This window comes from Pituophis catenifer, unplaced genomic scaffold, assembly GCF_029215685.1.
Source record: "Pituophis catenifer annectens isolate HBS135680 unplaced genomic scaffold, rPitCat1.0.hap2 SCAF_5, whole genome shotgun sequence".
NCBI lineage: Eukaryota > Metazoa > Chordata > Lepidosauria > Squamata > Colubridae > Pituophis > Pituophis catenifer.
Genome location: NW_027256885.1, coordinates 95,034,696 through 95,040,985, shown reverse-complemented (window position 1 = coordinate 95,040,985; position 6,290 = coordinate 95,034,696).

The window sequence follows — 6,290 nt, the reverse complement described above, 5'->3', positions numbered from 1 at the left end:
GTGGACATCCAATCTTGGGGAGAATTTTATAAAGGCCGTCCCTGCTAACCAAGTCAAAAGCCTTCGTAAGATCTATGAAGGCAATGAAAAGTGGCTGTCTTTCTTCCCTGCATTTCTCCTGCAGCTGTCTAAGGGAAAATACCATGTCAGTAGTGGACCTGTTGGCTCGAAATCCACACTGTGATTCTAGATAGACTCTCTCTGCAAGCACCTGGAGCCTCTTCAGCACAGGCAAGCAGCTTCCCTACAACACTAAGAAGAGAGATGCCGCGGTAGTTGTTACAGTCACCCCTGTCACCTTTGTTCTTGTACAGTGTGATGATATTTGCATCCTTCATGTCCTGTGGTATGCCACCTTCCCTCCAACAAAGACAGATTTCATGCAGTTCAGTGGGGATGTTCTCTTTGCAGCACTTCAGAACTTCGGCAGGGATGTTATCTTTCCCGGGTGCCTTGCCAGAGGCAAGGGAGTCCAGGGCCGCATTTAGTTCTTCTAAAGTTGGTTCACTGTCAAGCTCCTCCAAGACAGGCAGGCAATCAATGTTATTTAATGCTTCTTCAGTTACCACATTTTCTCTGGAATATAACTCAGAGTAGTGCTGCACCCAGCGTGCCATCTGCTGTGCTCAGTCCTGGATAACCTCACCTGTAGCAGACTTCAGAGGGGCAGATTTCTTCTGTGTTGGACCTAAGGCCTGCTTGATGCCATCATACATCCCCTTGATGTTGCCTGTGTCAGCTGCTATCTGGATTCAAGAGCAAAGCTGCAGCCAACAATTGTTAGCACATCTCCTGGCAGTCTGTTGGACTTTGCTACGAGCAGCTCGCAGAACCTGTAGGTTGTGCTCACTGGAAGAGGCTTTATACTGTATGCAATTAGAGCTCTCCTTTTCTCCTCGATGGCTGGCGTCAACTCCTCCGAATGGGCTTCAAACCAATCTGTTGTCTTTCTGATCTCCTTACCAAATACTGACAAGGTGGTGTTATAAACAAGAATGAACTAAGGCTTGCAACAAATGCCCAAAATAACAAAAGTTTCTTTCAATATATAAAGAGCATGAAGAAAGTCAAGGAAATGGTCAGTCCAGTAATGGGAGAAGATGGCAAGAAGGCAACCGGCAGCAAGGAAAGCAGAAAGCAGAACTGCTTAATTCCTTCTTTGCATCTGTCTTCATGCAAAAGGAAAAAAAATAGTACAACCTATCAAAAGCAGCACCGTGGGAGACAGAACAGGAATGTACGTCAAAATAAGCAAGAAATTGGTAAGAGAACACTTATCTGCTTTGAATGAGTTCAAATTGCCAGGACCAGATGGTTTACATCTCAGGGTACTGAAGATGACAGATGTGATCTGAGAACCACTGAATGAAATCTTTCAGAGCTTCTGGAGTACACAGGAACTGCCAGAGGACTGGAAAAAAGCTGATGTGATTTCAATCTTCAAAAAGAGCAAAAAAAGTGGATCTAGGAAACTACAGACCAATCAGCTTGACATCAATACCTGGAAAAGATAATCAAGGAGATTTGTGAGCACCTAGAATTGAACAAGGTGATTAGTAGAAGTCAGCCTAGGTTTGTTAAAAACAGGTCATGCCAAACAAAACTTATTGCCTTCTTTGATAAAGTGACTCACTCCAGCTTTTGCCAACCCAGCAGATTGAAAGTGGGCAACTGCGAGTAAATAGATGGGTACTACTTTGGTGGGCACCTTATGAAAGGAGCCCCCAACTGGGTGTCCCCAGGTCAACGGTGATGTCACTGGCCAATCCTCCCAACCCAGAAATGCTTTGGTGCTCCCGACATGACTGTAGTAGTAATAAAGTGACTAAATTATTGGACCAATGACATGCTGTGGATATAGTATACTTAGACTTCAGTAAGGCATACCACAGCCTACTTCTTGGCAAGATAGAACTATGGAGGATAGACAGTACCACCACCAGATGGATTTGCAACTGGCTGACCAACTGCATTCAGCTTATAGTTCTCAATGGACCTACATCTACATGGAGGAAAGCATGCAGTAGGGCACCTCAAGGTTCTCTCTTAGACCCAATGCTCTTCAACATTTTCATAAATGATCTAGATGAGGTTACAGAAGGGGCGCTCATCAAATTTGCAGATGACAACAGGCTCGGGGGAGGGGAATTGCTGACACTTTGGAAGATACTCAAAATTCAGAATGAACTTGACAGACTTGAGCATTGGGCCCTATCCAGAACAAGATGCAGTTCAGTGGTGTGAAAAGTAAGGTCCTGCACCTAAACAGGAAAAATCAAATGCACAAAATGCAAATGAATAGGCAGCACCTGGCTCAACAGTAGTAACCGTGAGAGGGATCTAGGTGTCCTAGTGGACAACCACTTTAGTATGAGCCAGCAGTTTGCTGCAGCTGCCAAAAAAGCCAATGCAGTCCTAGGCTGCATCAACAGAAGGATAGTATCAAGATCACAGGAAGTGACAGTATCACTCTATACTGCACTAGTGAGGCCACATTTGGAATACTGTGTCCAGGTCTGGTCACCATGGTACAAAAAAGATGCTGAGGCCCTAGAAAGAGTGCAGAGAAGAGCAACTAAGATAAGGGTTTTGGAGGCTAAATCATATGATGAACGGCTAAGGCAGATATGTCAAATACTCGGCCCACAGGCCAGATCCGGCCCGCGATAGGCCCAGAGTTGTCCCACAGGGCTGTCCTGGAGATGGCGAGGGACTGGCCCGTGACGCCCCGGCCCACCACGGCCACCCAGTCGGCTGCGACAACCAGGCCACACCCACCATGGCCCCCCAAGGGCAAACAAAATCCTGATACAGCCCACAATGGGATTGAGTTTGACACCCCTGGGCTAAGGGAACTAGGTATATTTAGCCTAATGAAGAAAAGGCTTAGGGAAGACCTAATAGCAGTCTTCCAATACATGAAGGGGTGTCACAGAGAAGAGGGGGTCGATCTATTCTCCATAGCAGCTGAGGGGAGGACAAGAAGCAATGGGTGGAAGGTTGTCAGAGGGACATCCAACCTGGAAATAAGGAGAAATTTCCTGACAGTGAGAATGATTAATTAATGGAACACTTTGCCTCCTGGAGTTGTAGGTGCTCCATCGTTAGAGGTTTTCAAGAAAAGTTTGGACAACCATTTGTCTGGGATGAAATAAGGACTCCTGCCTTGGGCAGGGGTTTGTACTAGAAGACCTCCGATGTCAGGGCATTGATTAATCCCATGTTTGGCTCTGGGACAAATCACCCTGATTTAATTAGAGGATGGATCGAGGCTTTCTCCAAGTTGCAATATTCTGAAAAGAAAACCCGAAGAAAAGTTCTCTAATAAAACTTATTTATTTGTTATAAAGAAAATAAAACACCTCACTAACTAAGAAAGATAATTGCTACATTTTGGCAAGCAAGGTCTCCTGCCGGTCCAGCCAGACCTCTGGCAAGAGAACAAAGGAAAAAGAGTGAAAGAATGTGGGTGGATGGACATGCGTAGTAGCTTTTGATAACAATTCTTGGCAAGGTACGGAAAGTCTGATAGTCCAGAAATGATGAGCTCAGCTGGTAAATAAAATAACGCAGTGACATCCAAAGTCCCTTCCAGCCCTATGATTCTATGTGCCCTAATTGTTCTAATTTTCTAAGTGATGATGAATATTTTAAACACTTGTCTTGTACATAGAAAATAGCTTTATTAGATGGAGGCCTTTAGGACCTTTTCCCTTGAATTCCATTGCACTTACCTGCTTTGTTCAGTTTGAAACTTTTGAAAGATACTGCAATAGGAAGTCAAGTGATCTGATCAGTAAAATGTAAAATCTATGTATTTCCTTGTACAAAAGTAGTGTATTTATTTACAGAACTTACTTGTTTTGCAAGTAGATGAGTAGGGACCTGATCTTGTTTCCAACAAGTTTATACTAGGGTACTAAAGAATGGAAGTAGTTTAACCATTTAATCAGAGAAATTGGTCTTAGTCAAGTTTGCTAGATTTTAAAAAGTGTACATGCAGATATATTAGAACTTCTAAATCTCCTGTTAGCATTGCAGTATCATATAGGATCACTACTGTATAAACAGAACGAATAAATGATCAAAAGGAATGTTAGGAATTTTAATCAGAAATCTGAAAATCAAATAAATTTTTATCAAAGAGATGTTCTTGACGTTAATGTTGGCCTTTACTTAACAAGTTTACTCAAGAACATCCATTCCAGGCCAGTATTCTTTTATGTGAAATTTAAACATTAACTATTAAGATTACAAAATATTTTATTCCAGTTTAGCTGCTTTTATTTTCAATCAGGAGTCTCTACTGAGGATGACCATTGTAAATACAGGGGAGTTCAGACGTATCTGACACTCTACGGATGCAATAATCACTAAAAAAAATTTGAAGCAATGGTAGAATTGCTTCTAATAGATTCGAGTCACACCTGACAATACATGTAAATTACATGTAATTACATTTTTAGAAAATAGCTACATATACTGCTGCTGCAACCACTTGGATGGGTGATGGCATCTAGAGCCCTTGCTCCCCCCCCTTCTTTCCAGCCCTATAATGGTCGGTTCTCTGGGTGTGGTTGCCCGCCGCCGTGAGAGGGCGGCTGTGGACCTATTGTGTGTCCAAGTCATGTTGCGGTGGGAGAGCATCAACGACCTGTGGATCCCACCCGGATGATTGTCCATCTGGCCTAGGAACCTCGCTGCGGTGAGAGGGCAGTGAGGATTACCATTGTCTGTTTTTTCCTATTGCCGTGAGAGGGCGTTTTGAAATGCAGACTTTATTGCCTATTGCTAGGATGGATTTTTGGATTGTAGATCTTGAACTGCTAACCTGAGATCTTGATAGCCCCTGCTACCATGGACATGCCCATCTCTATGTTTGAGTATGACTATACGAACTTATACAACCGCGGACTTGGTCGCCTTGAGAAATTCCCATTCTTGGGTGTGGCCAGTGGGCCTTGCAAAAACTTACCTTAAGGATGGGTCTTGGAACCCCGAGAGGTGGCACAAGGATTTTAAGGGTTTTAAGGGTTTTAAGGGATATAGATTGATAGGTTTTCAACGTGATTGCTGAGGTGGCGGTGGAGACCCCCAGGCTTATGGTCATGGGGGACTTTAACCTGCCGTCTGTCGGCGAAGCGTCTGAGGCGGCTCGGGAGTTCATGGCTTCCATGACGGCCATGGACCTGACCCAATTAATTTGTGGACCCACGCACACGGGAGGACACACTCTGGATCTGATTTTTGTCTCTGGGCAGTGGATGAATGATCTCGAGATAGGGGAGATAGTGATTGAGCCCTTGTCATGGTCGGATCATTCCCTTCTTAGGCTTGACTTTCTAACCGCCACACCCCACCACAGGGAGGCAGAACAGACCAGATGGTTCCGCCCCAGGCGCCTGATGGATCCTGATAGGTTCCAGATGGAGCTTGGGCCATTTCCTGAGGCTCTGACTCATGGCTCAGCTGAGGAGCTGGTGGCCGCCTGGGATAGGGCGGCCACTGACGCTTTGGACCGAGTCGTGCCTGTGCGGCCTCTGACCTGTCGTCGAGTCTACCTGGCTCCTTGGTTTTCCGAGGAGCTGAGGGAGATGAAGCACCAGAAAAGACGCCTAGAGAGCAGTTGGATATCTAGTCGCTCTGAATCCGACCGAACACTGGTAAGATCTCATATTAAGACTTACCTAGTGGCGATAAAAGCGGCAAAATGTAACTATTTTTCTGCTCTTATTGCATCGGCAGATAATCGCCCGGCCGCCCTGTTTAGGGTGACCCGTTCCCTCCTCCATCTGGGAGCGCGGGAGGATCCCTTGCAGGGTCGTGCCCAGGATTTTGTTCAGTATCTGCACGATAAAATCACTCAGATTCGGGAAGGCTTGGTCTCTGACTGGGTAGGTACAGACGGGATGATGGGTGCCGGTCTTGAGACTGCCATTTGGGAGGAGTTCGACCCTGTTGCTCCTGAGGACATGGACAGGATACTGGGGCGGCTGAACGCGACCACATATTTATTGGACCCGTGTCCCTCCTGGTTGGTGCTGGCCTCCCGGGAGGTTACGTGAGGCTGGCTCCAGGGGATTATCAATGCTTCCTTGAGTGAGGGTGTCTTGCCATCCGCCTTGAAAAAGGCTGTGGTGAGGCTCCAACTGATGCAGAATGCGGCCGCGCGGGGGATTATGGGAGCGAGGGGGCGCTCCCATGTGACACCTCTCCTGTGTGAGCTGCATTGGCTTCCAGTGGTCTTCCGGGTGCGCTTCAAGGTGTTGGTTACCACCTTTAAAGCGCTC